Here is a 17,031-nt window from a genome sequence, read left to right on the forward strand (position 1 = left end):
CAACCATGTCAATAAGTTCTTGAGCTTCTGCAGGCGTTTTCTTTAGGTGAATAGATCCACCTGCAGAATGGTCCAATGACATTTTGGAAAACTCAGATAGACCATAATAGAATATATCTAATATGGCCCATTCTGAAAACATATCAGAAGGACACTTTTTGGTCATCTGCTTGTATCTTTTCCAAGCTTCATAGAGGAATTCACCATCTTTTTACTTGAAGGTCTGAACATCCACTCTAAGCTTGCTCAGCTTTTGAGGAGGAAAGAAATTATCCAAGAAGGTCGTGACCAGCTTATCCCAGGAGTCCAGGCTATCTTTAGGTTGTGAGTCCAACCATGTTCTAGCTCTGTCTCTTATAGCAAAAGGGAAAAGCATGAGCCTGTAGACTTCAAGATCTACTCCATTCATCTTAACATTCTCACAAATCTGCAAGAACTCAGTTAAAAACTGGTAAGGATCTTCAGATGGAAGTCCATGAAACTTGCAGTTCTGTTGCATTAAAGCAACTAATTGAGGTTTCAGCTCAAAATTGTTTGCTCCAATGGCAGGAATTGAGATGCTTCTTCCATCAAACTTGGACATGGATTTAGTAAAATCACCAAGCATCCTCCTTGCATTATTGTTGTTGGGTTCGGTTGCCATCTCCTTCTCTTATTCAAAAATTTTAGAAAGGTTGCCTCTGGATTGTTGTAATTTAGCTTCTCTTAGTTTCCTCTTCAGAGTCCTTTCAGGTTCAGGATCAGCTTCAACAAGAGTACCTTTTTCCTTGTTCCTGCTCATATGAAAGAGAAGAGAAAAAAGAAAAGGAAGAGGAATCCTCTATGTCACAGTAAAGATGATCCTTATTATTAGTAAAAGAAGAAAGGAGATAAGGATTAATAAGAAGGAATAATCCAAACACAAGGGTAAGGATAGAGGAAGTGATTGGAGATGAAGAGAGGTGAAGAGAAGTGTTATTAAATAAATAAATAAATAAATAGAAGAAGATGAGAGAGAGAATTCAAAAATTAATTTTAAAAAGGAGTTAGTGATTTTCGAAAATTAAAGATGAGATAGAATTAAAATTAAAATTTAAAACAATCAATTAATTTAAAAAGAATTTTGAAAAAGGGATGAGATATTTTCGAAAATTAGAGAGGGAGAAGTAGTTAGGTGGTTTTGAAAAAGATAAGAAACAAACAAAAAGTTAATTAGTTAGTTGAAAAAGATATTAAAATCAAATTTGAAAAGATAAGAAGATAAGAGGTTAGATAAGATATTTTAAAATCAAATTTTTGAAAAAGATAAAATTTTGAAAAAGATATGATATAAAAGATATGATAAAAAGATATAAAAAAGATATGATTTTTAAGAAAAAGATATTTTGAAAAAGATTAAATTTTTAAAATTAAAATTAATTACTTAACTAACAAGAAACTAAAAGATATGATTCTAGAATTTAAAGATAGAACCTTTCTTAACAAGAAAGTAACAAACTTCAAATTTTTGATCAATCACATTAATTGTTAGTGTAATTCGAAAATTTGAAATAAAATTAAGAAAAAGATTTTGAAAATAATTTTAAAATTTTCGAAATTAATAAGATAAAAATGAAAAAGATTTGATTTTTGAAAAAAAAAATTTGAAAAGATAGGATTTTTAAAATTGAAAATTTGACTTGACTTATGAAATTTTATTTTTGAATTTTTAATGATGAGAGAGAAAAATAACAAAAATGACTCACAACATGAAAATTATGAATCAAAACTCATGATGCATGCAAGAACACTATGAATGTCAAGATGAACACCAAGAACACTTTGAAGATCATGATGAACATCAAGAACATATTTTTGAAAAATTTTTGATGCAAAGAAAACATGCAAGATACCAAACTTAGAATTCTTTAATGCATGGATACTATGAATGCAAAAATGCATATGAAAAACAATAAAAGACACAAAACAAGAAAACATCAAGATCAAATAAGAAGATTTACCAAGAACGACTTGAAAATCATGAAGAACACTATGAATGCATGAATTTTTCGAAAAATGCATAATAATGTTTAAAACATGCAATTGACACAAAACTTAAAAATTGACTCAAGAGTCAAACAAGAAACAAAAAATATTTTTGATTTTTATGATTTTATGATTTTTTGTATTTTCTTAATAAATTTTTCGAAAATATTCTTTAGAAAAACGAAAATAAAGAAAAAAAAATTTTGAAAGATTTTTGAAAACTTTTTGAAAAGAAAATTACCTAATCTAAGAAACAAGATGAACCGTTAGTTGTCCAAACTCGAACAATCCCCGGCAACGGCGCCAAAAACTTGGTGGACGAAATTATGATCATCAACAATGGCTCCAAAGACTTGGTGCTCTCAAACATAAATCACACTTTGTCACAACTCCGCAAAACTAACCAGCAAGTGTACTGGGTCGTCCAAGTAATACCTTACGTGAGTAAGGGTCGATCCTACAGAGATTGTTGGTATGAAGCAAGCTATAGTCACCTTGTAAATCTCAGTCAAGCGGATTCAAATTGATAGTTTTTTTGGAAAATATAAAGAGATACTTAATTAAATAATAAAGGATAGAAATACTTATGTAAATTCATTAGTGGGAATTTCATATAGGTGTATGGAGATGCTGTGTTCCGTCCGAATCTCTGCTTTCCTACTGCTTTCATCCAATCTTTGTCACTCCTTTCTATGGCAAGCTGTATATAGGGCATCACTATTGTCAATAGCTACATCCCATCCTCTCAGTGAAAAAGGTCCAAATGCTCTGTCACGGCACGTCTAATTATCTGTCAGTTCTCGATCATGTTGGAATAGAATCCCTTGATTCTTTTGCATTTGTCATCATGCCCAACAATCACGAGTTTGAAGCTCGTCACAGTCATTCAATCCCAGAATCCTACTCGGAATACCACAAACAAGGTTTAGACTTTCCGAATTCTCATGAATGCCACCATCAATTCTAGCTTATACCACGAAGACTCTGATATCACAGAATGGAAGGCTCGGCTATCAGGCGAGGGCTAACCATGCGTCGTGTATCAGGAATCCAAGAGATACGCATCCTAGCTCTCGCTTGTAGAACAGAAGTGGTTGCCAGGCACGTGTTCATAAGGATGGATGATGATGAGTGTCACGGATCATCACATTCATCATGTTGAAGTACGAATGGTATCTTAGAACAGGAATAAATCGAATTGAATAGAAAATAGTAGTAATTACATTAAAACTTGAGGTACAGCAGAGCCCCACACCCTTAATCTATGGTGTGTAGAAACTCCACCGTTGAAAATACATAAGTGATGAAGGTCCAAGCATGCCCGAATGGCCAGCCCCCAAAACGTGATCACAGGATCAAAAATACAATCCAGGATGAAAATACAATAGTAAAATGTCCTATTTATAATAAACTAGCTACTTAGGGTTTACAGAAGTAAGTAATTGATGCAGAAATTCACTTCCGGGACCCACTTGGTGTGTTCTTGGGCTGAGCTTGAATGTTACACGTGCAGAGGCTTTTATTGGAGTTGAACGCCAAGTTGTAACGTATTTTTGGCGTTCAACTCTGGTTCGTGACGTGTTTCTAGCGTTTGACTCCAGAATGCAGCATGGAACTGGCGTTGAGCGCCAATTTACGTCATCAAATCTCAAATAAAGTATAAACTATTATATATTGCTGGAAAGCTCTGGATGTCTACTTTCCAACGCTATTTAGAGCGCGCCATTTGGATTTTTGTAGCTCCAGAAAATCTATTTCGAGTGCAGAGAGGTCAGATTCCAACAGCATCAGCAGTCCTTTGTCAGCCTTCTTATCAGAGATTTGCTCAGGTCCCTCAATTTCAGCCAGAAAATACTTGAAATCACAGAAAAACACACAAACTCATAGTAAAGTCCAGAAATATGAATTTAACATAAAAACTAATGAAAACATCCCTAAAAGTAGTTAGATCATACTAAAAACTACCTAAAAACAAAGCCAAAAAGCATATAAATTATCCGCTCATCAAACTACCAAACCGGCCGAACTGGTTGGGTTTTAGCAAGTGCCGGTTTTCCCACCCAACCACCATACGGCATCATTTGACGCCTTTAAGGGAAAAAAAAAAGAAAAAGGGGCTGAAATTTTGAATGAATTTGAACGCTGCTGAGTGAGCCACCTTCTCCCAAGTCCCAACCCTAATTTTCTCTTCAAAGACAGTCAGCTACAAGGCTTCAACAAATGCCACCGTCACCTCCAACAAATGCCAGATCGAAGCGTCACCGTCGCAGACGAGGAAGCTGTCACCGGCGTCGTTGTCTTGATCTCTGAACTCTGAAGCTTCTGGAGTTGGCAGTGTCTGGAGTTGTCGTCGTCTGGCCTTCTGTGCTCTTTCGCGGTGAGTACTCTAACATAACATCTTTGTTTTTCAATGAATTTGGTTTATTTGGTTTGAACGTTTGGTGACAAAACGGTATGAACTGGGTTGGTGACTTGCTGATGTTATTGAGTTCATGGGTTTTTGATTTTTATTTTCAATTGATTTTTTATTCAGTGAGAAATTTAGGGCAGATTTTAATTTAGAGCTTCAGATGTAGAGTTTTTCAGTTTTTCTTCTTAGTTTTTGTTCTGCTTTTCAACTTTTTTATTTTGTTAATTATATGGATTAAAGGTTCTGTAATTTTGAATAAATTTAATGTAAATTTAATGTTAGCATTCTGAATTTTGAATTTTGAATTTTGGTATATTGAATTTTGCTATATAATAATAATAATAATAATAATAATAATAATAATAATAATAATAATAATAATAATTGAGGGAAGATTTGAGTTCAGAACCTGTATTTAGTTTGAATGCTGAGTTTGAATTTTTCTATTTTGAGTTGGGTTGTTAGTTATATGATTCTGAATCTTGCTTATATGCTTAGTTTTCTATTTTTGGATTTTTTAACTTTTGATGTTGAGTTTTCTATGTTTGGATTCTGGGTTTGTGTTATTGAATATTTTATTGAAAGATTTTTGTTGAATACTTGATTGGAAGTATGGTATTATTTTTATTCTTTTTTGGTACAAGAATGCTTGTGCTAGTTCATCAAGTATGCTATTGCTTTTCCTGTTTTGGTTCAAGCTGAAGCCATGAAAGCTATACTGAAGAAGAATAAAATGGACTAAAGAAATGAGCCATTGCAAGGAGTTTAAGTTGCATTCGTTCAATCACGAGAGATAAATGATCTCACTCTTGCGTTAATTGTATGGATTTTGAGTTTATTGTATGGACATCGGATTTTGAATTAATTTTATAGATATTGGTATTTCAGATTCTCTTCTCAGGTTTTTGTTGTTTCAAGTTGATTAATTGGATTTCTTAGCGCATTTTGAGTTTTGAATCTTTTGATTGGTCTTTTTTTATTTAATCTTTTTCAGTGATTTCTTGAAATTGTAAGATTGGTTTTTTTTTTAAGTTGTTGATTCTGGGTTATTGATTTTTCTAATTTTAAGTTGATAGTGTTACAGTGCAGTGTTTCAATGCATTGTTTATGCTGTTGTTATATTTTTATTATTATTTTTATGAAATTGGAATAACTGTAAGTGATATTATATGCATTTTGATTTTTGTTAGTTATAAATGTTGATTTTTAAAATTCTTTCTGAATTTTAATGGATAATTTATTATATAAAATTATAAAACTTTGAATTTTATCAATTTAAAAAATATTGAATTTAAATATTTAAAAGTATATATTAAATTTTTAATAATTTTATTTTATATTTAATTAAACCGATTGAATTTCAGTTAAACCTCTGAACTATTGAACCAATTATTTCACCGGTTTGTTGATTGGTCTGGTTCTCGCAACTTTGATAATAAATACATTGCCAATTATTATGATAGTAGCAAATCAAAAGAACTCTATCACTATGTTCATTTTGAGAATATCCTATTGACAAATATGCGGTAATTATAACCATTAGAAATTCTCAAAGTGAGTCAATTCAATAGCCATATCTCTATATGCACCATCTATATATATAATTTAATAAATAAAATCTGTTAATCTTTGTCCAATGAAAATCATTATATATATTTATATTGATTTTTTTAGATTATTAATGTTTATTTTAATAATTCTATGATCAAAAATAATTTAAATTAAATTATAAAAAAATATCTCTTAATATTATAATTATTATCACAATAATAAATTTTTCAATTTAATAAAAAAATTTATTATATTAATATTTTAACATAACAATAACAAATTATTTAATACATAATTAATTAAATTATAGCCATATTATTTATTCCAAACAATTAAAACATTCATGCTTAAAATATACTGATGGTATTATATTCCCTAACCTGACGACCATATATGTACTTATCGGATTGTCTGAAATTGACAAATCTTTGACCGTAAAGCCTCAGTAATGCACATGAAAAATTGATGATATATGTCTATATGACGCGTCACCCACCAAATATTATTGTTTGAGCTTTATCAATTTCAATCTTTTAAGGAAAAGACAAAACAAAAGTGGTTGAACAAAAAGAAAGGTTTACCTAACATGATTCGAAAAACACATTTTAACATTATTATTAACACTACAAGCTTTAAAATTTTGTATTTTAATAAATACAGAATAAATATATTAAAAATTAAATTTTGTATTTTTTCTTATAAAAAATTTTTTTAACATGTTAACTAAAATATTAAGAAATAAGAAAAAAAAGACACTTTTTTTATTTTATTTCATATATGCACAGTATTATAGTTTGACCTAAACCAATGGGATCTATGTCCTAACGAAGTTGCCGAGTTTTAAGGCTTTCGGGCCTTTGAGCAAGTGGAGGAGAGAGACATGCAAAGACACTTTAACGCCCAAATCAAAATGGATCTTTAGAGGACGAATTTTTAGAATTTTAATGAGTCTTATCTTGGGAGAGTCCAAAACTTCCCTTATATGGGTATTTTCTCGATCCTTAGAGATCTTCTAAATGGAAAAAAATACGATGCGCTTCTGTGATTGGTGGAGTCAAGGCGGATCGGAAGTTCCCATGCACTTTGGAGTGAAGAAACTAAATTTGGCCTAATGGCCAGGTCATTGTTGGGCTTTTAAGGCCAAAACTCGAGTCTGCAATAGTGCCTCTAAACGCGATGTGTCTGGCCCAGGTAGAGATATCATGTTTTGGCGGAGCTAGTTTGAAACTGCTTCTTGCAAAGTCGTGTAGAATCGAACGGTCTCCAGAGGCTTCTGATCTTGGAGATCATGCATGCAACTCTCGAGGCGCCGCGTCAGTTGACGTGAGTGGTTTGTTAATTACTCCTGCACATGATTTTACCTGATTGCCCCCTTGGCTTTTTGCATTCACGTTCTTCGTAAATGCCTTCATTTATAAGTTGTTTCAGTTACAAAGGTAACTTATTTTCTAAACTCTTCCACATCATTTTCGTGCAAATTTCGACCGCTTCTGGGATTTTCTTGGAGGCATTATCTTGTACTTTATTACCGTTCATTTTCCAACAACTACCCATTAAGTAAGGCTTTTCTTCCTTTTCGTTTTACTTTGCATCTCTGTTTATTTTGTTATGGAATATGGTGGGTAACATAGCTCTGCCACAAAGGTAGTTTCAAGAAGCTTTAGAGGGGTGCCATAGCCTCTTCGTTTAGGGTCTAAACTAGTTTCTCCTTTAATTTTTCTGGTTTTGGAACTTTAATCTGTAGCACGTAGGCTTATAGTGGCGGTGGTGCCCCCAATTCGTAGGTATGATATGAAAGAGAGCTAAACTTCAACGGAGGTTCATGTTTCCAGTTAGAGGGGTTTCGCAGAGGTATTTCTGGTGCAATAAATTACTGATGTAGTAGGGACCCCTTCGCGCTTTGGTGAAAAAGATCTATAGGAATTACGGGATGCTAATGCGATTTATGGCAGGGGCGCCGCAGAGAGTCAGTATGAACTCTCACTTCCCAATCCTTAGGAGCGCATTTGTTATGTGAACATAGAGGCACACTATCTCCCGACTGGATGTGGGTTTACAAACCTATGTTCAATGTTGTAGGAGTTCACTTCCCCTTTTCTGATTTCATCATCAAGCTCTTGAATTGTTGTACTGTCGCCCCCTCTCATCTCCTTTCTAATAGATGAACAGCTATTAGGTGTTTCGATGTTGTGCGTGAATACCTCAAAATTTCGGCCATAGAGAAAGTTTTTTTGTATTTCTTCCTCCTCAGCAAGCCACTTTAGGAAGACAAACATAAGAAGGGGTATATGTCTTTTTGGGCGGTTCAAAGCTGCAAGATAATCGACTTGTTTAAGGATTCATTCTATTTGTTCAAGGAGGGATACTTCAAGGTGAGGCTAGCTAGGGGGCATCATTCGTTCTGTTTGACCCTTGAGGTGAACGGAGGTTACCTACCTACTGGAAATATGAAGCCATGGCCGATTCTATAGTGAAGGTAACTTATAAGGGGTTAAGTCGGGAGAGTAAAAATATTGTTGATATGTTGACGGTCTTTTTGGGAGTAGACCGTTAAATTTCTGACACATGATGGGTGACCCTAAAGCCAGTTGCCAGTATGTAGGTAGGTTGCCTTTTATTTTGTTTCTGCATTCTCTCTTTTAGTTCATTTTAGTGTCTCATTCTGACAAGCTTCCTTTCTTGCAGTTGATATGGCTGGCGGTCTTACAACCATGGAGAATCTTATGGCTACCTTCCTCGAGATCGAGGATGAGGAGCAATTGTAGGTGGAGGTTGTCCCGCCTTCTAGTGCTGATGAGGGATCTCGGGAAGTAGCTGCTTCCCAGGTTGAAGATGATCTTCATGAGATCACGTCTCTTTCACCCCGGAAGAAAAGAAAGGTTAAAGCAACTGGAAAAGGAAAAGAGGTTGTATCCCTTCCGTGAAGGAGAAGGCCTTTGACGCCCGACCTTTGTTGACGAACACCTATTGCTGGGACCGAAGAATACTTTGCAAACTGTGACCTGACTGATCATGCAAAGTGGGTATCCCGCTTCTTGCTTTGTTCTACGATGGTGGTTTGCAAGGCGGAGGTGGTCTTGGGGTAGTTACAAGTGCTGGATGGCAAACTTCACCAATCTCAGGCTAGTCTGGTGATTGCCCGATCGAAGAAGGAGGCGGCCGAGATTGCTAGAGCTATGGCCGAGAGGAAGGCTAAGGAAGCTGGGGAAGAGATATAGTGCCTCACTAATCTCGAGACGTCGTTGATAGTAGCGGTTGCTAAGGAGGAGTGTCGGGCTAAGGAGGTAGAGAGAAAAGTGAAAGCCGACGAGGATGCCACGGATGTTTAGAAGAAAAGGAATAAGGAGATCGTGAGGAACGTAAAAGAGGCTATCTCCTCTACCAAAAGAGTTTGATGCGTGAGCATCTTTCCTATCTTTTCCTAATGAATTTGTATTTAATTTTTTGAGTTTAATCAAGAATTAAGTATCTTTTAGCCACTATGGATGCTACTTTGATTTGTATGCAATTCTATTTATTTCAGGTAGCATTCAGATGAATTTGATGGAGTTTCTGCAAAAAGAAAAAAAAAAGAGAAGAACGCAAATGATGCTGTCAATCATGACCTCTCTGCACTCAAACCTGAATAACTCGAGCTACAGAGATCAAATGCGAACAATATTTGGATTGAACAGAGAGTTCTGCGGGAGGTGTGCTGGAAGAGTGCTATGCGCACAAATAAGCCCACGCGTACGCGTATATCACACGTGTGCGTCACTTGTAGTTTTGGCACCCCACGCATAAGCGTCTAGGACGCAACTGGCACGCCCATGGGCACGCGTACGTGTTCCAGACGCTTACGTGTTGCCTTCACTTTCGCGTGACCCACGCGTCCGAGTGGGGTTCGCGTGCGCGTCGCCTGCACCGCACTGCACAACAAAAACACGCAAGATTGGTTCTGCCCACTTCAAGTTAGGCACACTAAAGCCCAAGTTAGGCGCAGCTTCACACAACTAAACTCCAATTCATGCTGCCAAGCCCAAGTTAGGTGTGGATCCTAGTGAAGCCAAGTGGTCCCCATCCATCAATTGAAGAAGTGCTGATTGCTATAATTAATTCTGATTTAAACTTTAAATTTTATTTTAAAAGTAGGAAAAGATATTATTTAGTTTTAAAAAATTATAATTAAAATTAATTAGGATTAGATATAGAAGAAAAAAAGAAACTTTTCTTCGGAGAGAATTCCATTCCATTTTGATAATATAAATTATAGTTTACCTGAATCCTAGTTTTTCTCTCTGAACCATGAGCAACTAAACCTCCACTGTTAAGGTTAGGAGCTCTGTCTATTTCTATGGATTGATTCTATTGCCTTTCTATTTTAATTCATGTACTGATTTATAATTTAAGAATTATTTTCGTTCTTTATCTTATGAATTTGGATGGAACCGAAGTATGACCCTCTTTCTAATTGAGTTCTTGTATAAGTTGGGAAAGCTCTTTACTTGAATAACAGCTTAAATAATTTTTCCTAAATTCTAATTATCTGGATTTAACGGGATACGTGACATATAATCCTCTTATATTTGGATAATTAGGATTTCTGTGCCATATAAACTAGAATTGAATTTTACCCTCTAATTGAAATTAGTTGATCAAGGAATTGGCAGTTGATGAGAGTTAGAGGAGACTAGAAAGGTCTAAGGAATTAGGGTCTAGTCACATATAGTTTGCCATGAATTAAATCTTGCATGATTAAAATAAATTAATAAGAAAAGTCAATCCGGAAAATAGATAACTCTGAAGCCTTAACTGCCTTCTCCATATTGTTTTCCCAACTTATTTACTTGCATGTCTTCTGATATTCTGAAGTTCATGTTTAATGCTTTTGAACTCTCAACACCATTTTCTGCTTGTCTAACTAAGTAAATTAATCAACCATTGTTGTTAAGTCCATCAATCCTCGTGGGATCGACCCTCACTCACCTGAGGTATTACTTGGTACAACCCGGTGCACTTGCCGGTTAGTTTGTGGTTATAAAAACCACACTAAGTTTTTGGCACCGTTGCCGGGGATTGATAGTGATTAACAACTATTAGTTGTTTGAGTGCTTAGATTAGGCATTTTAGTTTTAATTTTATTTAAATTTTGCTTTAGTATTTTCGGAAAAAAATATAAAATAATAAAAAAATAGCACTAATACTTTTCTTAATTTCTGAAATTAAGTTTGGTGGTCCCTAGTTAGTCTTATTTTAATTTTTCTTATTTAATTTGCCTAATAATTTCAAAAAAATTTAGTCTTAATTTTACTAGTAATTTTTGAATTTTTGTGTTTGTTTGTTTTATTCAATATTTTTATCTCTTTACTCATGTTACTGGTGCGCGAAATTGTGAACAATACTTTTCACAACTCTCATAATCCCCGGTCATGAACCCCAAAAACTTGGTGTTCAATACCATGGCATTACACAACTTCGCACAACTAACCAGCAAGTGCATTGGGTCGTCCAAGTAATAAACCTTACGCGAGTAAGGGTCGATCCCACGGAGATTGTTAGTATTGAAGCAAGCTATGGTCATCTTGTAAATCTTAGTCAGGCAAACTCAAATAGTAATGGTGATGAACGAAAATAACAAAAAGGTAAAGATAGAGATACTTATGTAATTCATTGGTAAGAACTTCAGATAAGCGCATGAAGATGCCTTCCCTTCCGTCTCTCTGCTTTCCTACTGTCTTCATCCAATCCTTCTTATTCCTTTCCATGGCAAGCTTGTGTAGGGTTTCACCGTTGTCAATGGCTACCTCCCATCCTCTCAGTGAAAACGATTGCATATGCTCTGTCACAGCACGCGGAATTCAGCTGTCGGTTCTCGGTCAGGCCGGAATAGAATCCATCGATTCTTTTGCGTCTGTCACTAACGCCCCGCCTGCTAGGAGTTTGAAGCACGTTACAGTCTTTCAATCATTGAATCCTACTCAGAATACCACAGACAAGGTTAGACCTTCCGGATTCTCTTGAATGCCGCCATCAGTTCTTGCCTATACCACGAAGACTCTGATCTCACGGAATGGTTGGCTCGTTTGTCAGACGAGCACTCGGTTGTCAGGCGATCAACCATGCATCGTGCAATCAGGAATCCAAGAGATATTCACCCAATCGAAGGTAGAACGGAGGTGGTTGTCAGTCACACGTTCATAGGTGAGAATGATGATGAGTGTCACGGATCATCACATTCATCAAGTTGAAGAACAAGTGATATCTTAGAACAAGAACAAGTGGAATTGAATGGAAGAACAATAGTAATTGCATTAATACTCGAGGTACAGCAGAGCTCCACACCTTAATCTATGGTGTGTAGAAACTCCACCGTTGAAAATACATAAGAACAAGGTCTAGGCATGGCCGAATGGCCAGCCTCCCAATGATCTAAGATAGCATAAAAATGAAGATAGCTACCCCGATATCTCAATACAATAGTAAAAGGTCCTACTTATAGAAAACTAGTAGCCTAAGGTGTACAGAGATGAGTAAAAGACATAAAAATCCACTTCCGGGCCCACTTGGTGTGTGCTTGGGCTGAGCAATGAAGCATTTTCGTGTAGAGACTCTTCTTGGAGTTAAACGCCAGCTTTTATGCCAGTTTGGGCGTTTAACTCCCATTTTGGTGCCAGTTCTGGCGTTTAACGCTGGGATTTCTGAGGGTGACTTTGAACGCCGGTTTGGGCCATCAAATCTTGGGCAAAGTATGGACTATCATATATTGCTAAAAATCCCAGGATGTCTACTTTCCAACGCCGTTGAGAGCGCGCCAATTGGGCTTCTGTAGCTCCAAAAAATCCACTTCGAGTGCAGGGAGGTCAGAATCCAACAGCATCTGCAGTCCTTTTTAGTCTCTGAATCAGATTTTTGCTCAGGTCCCTCAATTTCAGCCAGAAAATACCTGAAATCACAGAAAAACACACAAACTCATAGTAAAGTCCAGAAAAGTGAATTTTAACTAAAAACTAATAAAAATATACTAAAAACTAACTAGATCATACTAAAAACATACTAAAAACAATGCCAAAAAGCATACAAATTATCCGCTCATCACAACACCAAACTTAAATTGTTGCTTGTCCTCAAGCAACTGAAAATCAAATAAGATAAAAAGAAGAGAATATGCAATGAATTCCAAAAACATCTATGAAGATCAGTATTAATTAGATGAGCGGGGCTTTTAGCTTTTTGCCTCTGAACAGTTTTGGCATCTCACTCTATCCTTTGAAATTCAGAATGATTGGCTTCTTTAGGAACTCAGAATCCAGCAGTGTTATTGATTCTCCTAGTAGAGTATAATGATTCTTGAACATAGCTACTTATTGAGTCTTGGCTGTGGCCCAAAGCACTCTGTCTTCCAGTATTACCACCGGATACATACATGCCACAGACACATAATTGGGTGAACCTTTTCAGATTGTGACTCAGCTTTGCTAGAGTCCCCAATTAGAGGTGTCCAGGGTTCTTAAGCACACTCTTATTTGCCTTGGATCACAACTCTTATTTCTCTATTTTTTTTTCGTTTTCTTTTTCTTTTTCTCTTTTTTTTTTTGAATAGAAATGTTTTTTCTTGCTTCAAGAATCATTTTTATGATTTTTCAGATCCTCAGTAACATGTCTCCTTTTTCATCATTCTTTCAAGAGCCAATATTCATGAACCACAAATTCAAAAGACATATGCACTGTTTAAGCATACATTCAGAGAACAAAAGTATTGCCACCACATCAAAATAATTAAACTGTTATAAAACTCAAAATTCATGCAATTCTTTCTTTTTCAATTAAGCACATTTTTATTTAAGAAAGGTGATGGATTCATAGGACATTCATAACTTTAAGGCATAGACACTAAGACACTAATGATCACAAGACACAAACATGGATAACCATAAGCATAAAATTCGAAAAACAGAAGAACAAAGAACAAGGAAATCAAAGAACGGGTCCACCTTAGTGATGGCGGCTCTTTCTTCCTCTTGAAGATCCTATGGAGTGCTTGAGCTCCTCAATGTCTCTTCCTTGTCTTTGTTGCTCCTCTCTCATGATTCTTTGATCTTCTCTAATTTCATGAAGGATGATGGAGTGTTCTTGATGCTCCACCCTTAGTTGTCCCATGTTGGAACTTAACTCTCCTAGGGAGGTGTTTAATTGCTCCCAATAGTTTTGTGGAGGAAAGTGTATCCCTTGAAGAATCTCAGGGATCTCATAATGAGTGGGATCTCTTGTGTGCTCCATCCTTTTCTTAGTGATGGGCTTGTCCTCCTCAATGGGGGTGTCTCCCTCTATGTCAACTCCAACTGAATAACAGAGGTGACAAATGAGATGAGGAAAGGCTAACCTTGCCAAGGTAGAGGACTTGTCCGCCACCTTATAGAGTTCTTGGGCTATAACCTCATGAACCTCTATTTCTTCTCCAATCATGATGCTATGGATCATGATAGCCCGATCTATGGTAACTTCGGACCGGTTGCTAGTGGGAATGATTGAGCGTTGTATAAACTCTAACCATCCTCTAGCCACGGGCTTGAGGTCATGCCTTCTTAATTGAACCGGCTTTCCTCTTGAATCTCTCTTCCATTGGGCGCCCTCTTCACATATGACTGTGAGGACTTGGTCCAACCTTTGATCAAAGTTGACCCTTCTAGTGTAAGGATGTTCATCTCCTTGCATCATAGGCAAATTGAATGCCAACCTTACACTTTCCGGACTAAAATCCAAGTATTTCCCCCGAACCACAGTAAGATAATTCTTTGGATTCGGGTTCACACTTTGGTCATGGTTCTTGGTGATCCATGCATTGGCATAGAACTCTTGAACCATCAAGATTCCGACTTGTTGAATGGGGTTGGTAAGGACTTCCCAACCTCTTCTTCGGATCTCATGTCGGATCTCCGGATATTCACCCTTTTTGAGTGAAAAAGGGACCTCGGGGATCACCTTCTTCAAGGCCAAAACTTCATAGAAATGGTCTTGATGCACTCTTGAGATGAATCTCTCCATCTCCCATGACTCGGAGGTGGAAGCTTTTGCCTTCCCTTTCCTCTTTCTAGAGGTTTCTCCGGCCTTGGATGCCATAAATGGTTATGGAAAAACAAAAAGCAATGCTTTTACCACACCAAACTTAAAATGTTTGCTCGTCCTCGAGCAAAAGAAGAAAGAAGAGAGTAGAAGAAGAAGAAATGAGGAGAAAGGGAATGGCTTTGTATTCGGCCAAAGGGGAGAGAAATGGTGTTTAGGAGGTGTGAAAATGAAGGAGTGAAGGAGGGTTTTATGAAGGATGGATGTGAGTGGTGAAGAGAAAGATGGGATTTGATAGGTGAGGGGTTTTTGGGGAAGAGGTGTTGAGGTGATTGGTGAAGAAGAGAGAGAGTGGTAGGGTAGGTGGGGATCCTGTGGGGTCCACAGATCCTGAGGTGTCAAGGAAAAGTCATCCCTGCACCAAATGGCATGCAAAATCACGTTTTGTGCCATTTCTGGCGTTAAACGCCGGGCTGGTGCCCATTTCTGGCGTTTAACGCCAGCATCTTGCCCCTTTCTGGCGTTTAACGCCAGTCTGGTGCCCCTTTCTGGCGTTAAACGCCCAGAATGGTGCCAGACTGGGCGTTAAACGCCTACCAGCTAACCTCACTGGCGTTTAAACGCCAGTGGGTGCGTCCTCCAGGGTGTGCTGTTTTTCTTTCTGTTTTTCATTCTGTTTTTGCTTTTTTCATGGATTTTGTGACTTCTTATGATCATCAACCTACAAAAGACATAAAATAACAAAAGAAAATAGTTAATTATAAAACATTGGGTTGCCTCCCAACAAGCACTTCTTTATTGTCATTAGCTTGACAGAGGACTCTCATGGAGCCTCACAGATTCTCAGAGCCATGTTGGAACCTCCCAACACCAAACTTAGAGTTTGAATGTGGGGGTTCAACACCAAACTTAGAGTTTGGTTGTGGCCTCCCAACACCAAACTTAGAGTTTGACTGTGGGGGCTCTGTTTGGCTCTGTTTTGAGAGATGCTCTTCATGCTTCCTCTCCATGATGACAGAGGGATATCCTTGGGCCTTAAACACCAAGGACTCTTCATTCACTTGAATGATCAACTCTCCTCTATCAACATCAATTACAGCCTTTGCTGTGGCTAGGAAGGGTCTGCCAAGGATGATGGATTCATCCATGCACTTCCCAGTCTCTAGGACTATGAAATCAGTAGGGATGTAATGGTCTTCAACTTTGACCAGAACATCCTCTACAAGTCCATAGGCTTGTTTTCTTGAGTTGTCTGCCATCTCTAGTGAGATTTTTGCAGCTTGCACCTCAAAGATCCCTAACTTCTCCATTACAGAGAGGGGCATGAGGTTTACACTTGACCCTAAGTCACACAAGGCCTTCTTGAAGGTCATGGTGCCTATGGTACAAGGTATAGAAAACTTCCCAGGATCTTGCCTCTTTTGAGGCAGTTTCTGCCTAGACAAGTCATTCAGTTCTTTGGTGAGCAAAGGGGGTTCATCCTCCCAAGTCTCATATCCAAATAACTTGTCATTTAGCTTCATGATTGCTCCAAGGTATTTAGCAACTTGCTCTTCAGTGACATACTCATCCCCTTCAGAGGAAGAATACTCATCAGAGCTCATGAATGGCAGAAGTAAGTCCAATGGAATCTCTAGGGTCTCATTTTGAGCCTCGGATTCCCATGGTTCCTCATTGGGGAACTCATTGGAGGTCAGTGGACGCCCAGTGAGGTCTTCCTCAGTGGCGTTCACTGCCTCTTCCTCATCCCAGAATTTGGCCATGTTGATGGCCTTGCACTCTCCTTTTGGATTTTCTTCTGTATTGCTTGGGAGAGTACTAGGAGGGAGTTCAGTAATTTTCTTGCTCAGCTGACCCACTTGTCCTTCCAAATTTCTGATGGAGGACCTTGTTTCAGTCATGAAACTTTGAGTGGTTTTGATTAGATCAGAGACCATTGTTGCTAAGTCAGAGGTATTCTGCTTAGAGCTCTCTGTCTGTTGCTGAGAAGATGATGGAAAAGGCTTGCTATTGCTAAACCTGTTTCT

The sequence above is a fragment of the Arachis hypogaea genome, chromosome 7 (genome assembly GCF_003086295.3).
Source record: "Arachis hypogaea cultivar Tifrunner chromosome 7, arahy.Tifrunner.gnm2.J5K5, whole genome shotgun sequence".
In the NCBI taxonomy this organism is placed as follows: domain Eukaryota; kingdom Viridiplantae; phylum Streptophyta; class Magnoliopsida; order Fabales; family Fabaceae; genus Arachis; species Arachis hypogaea.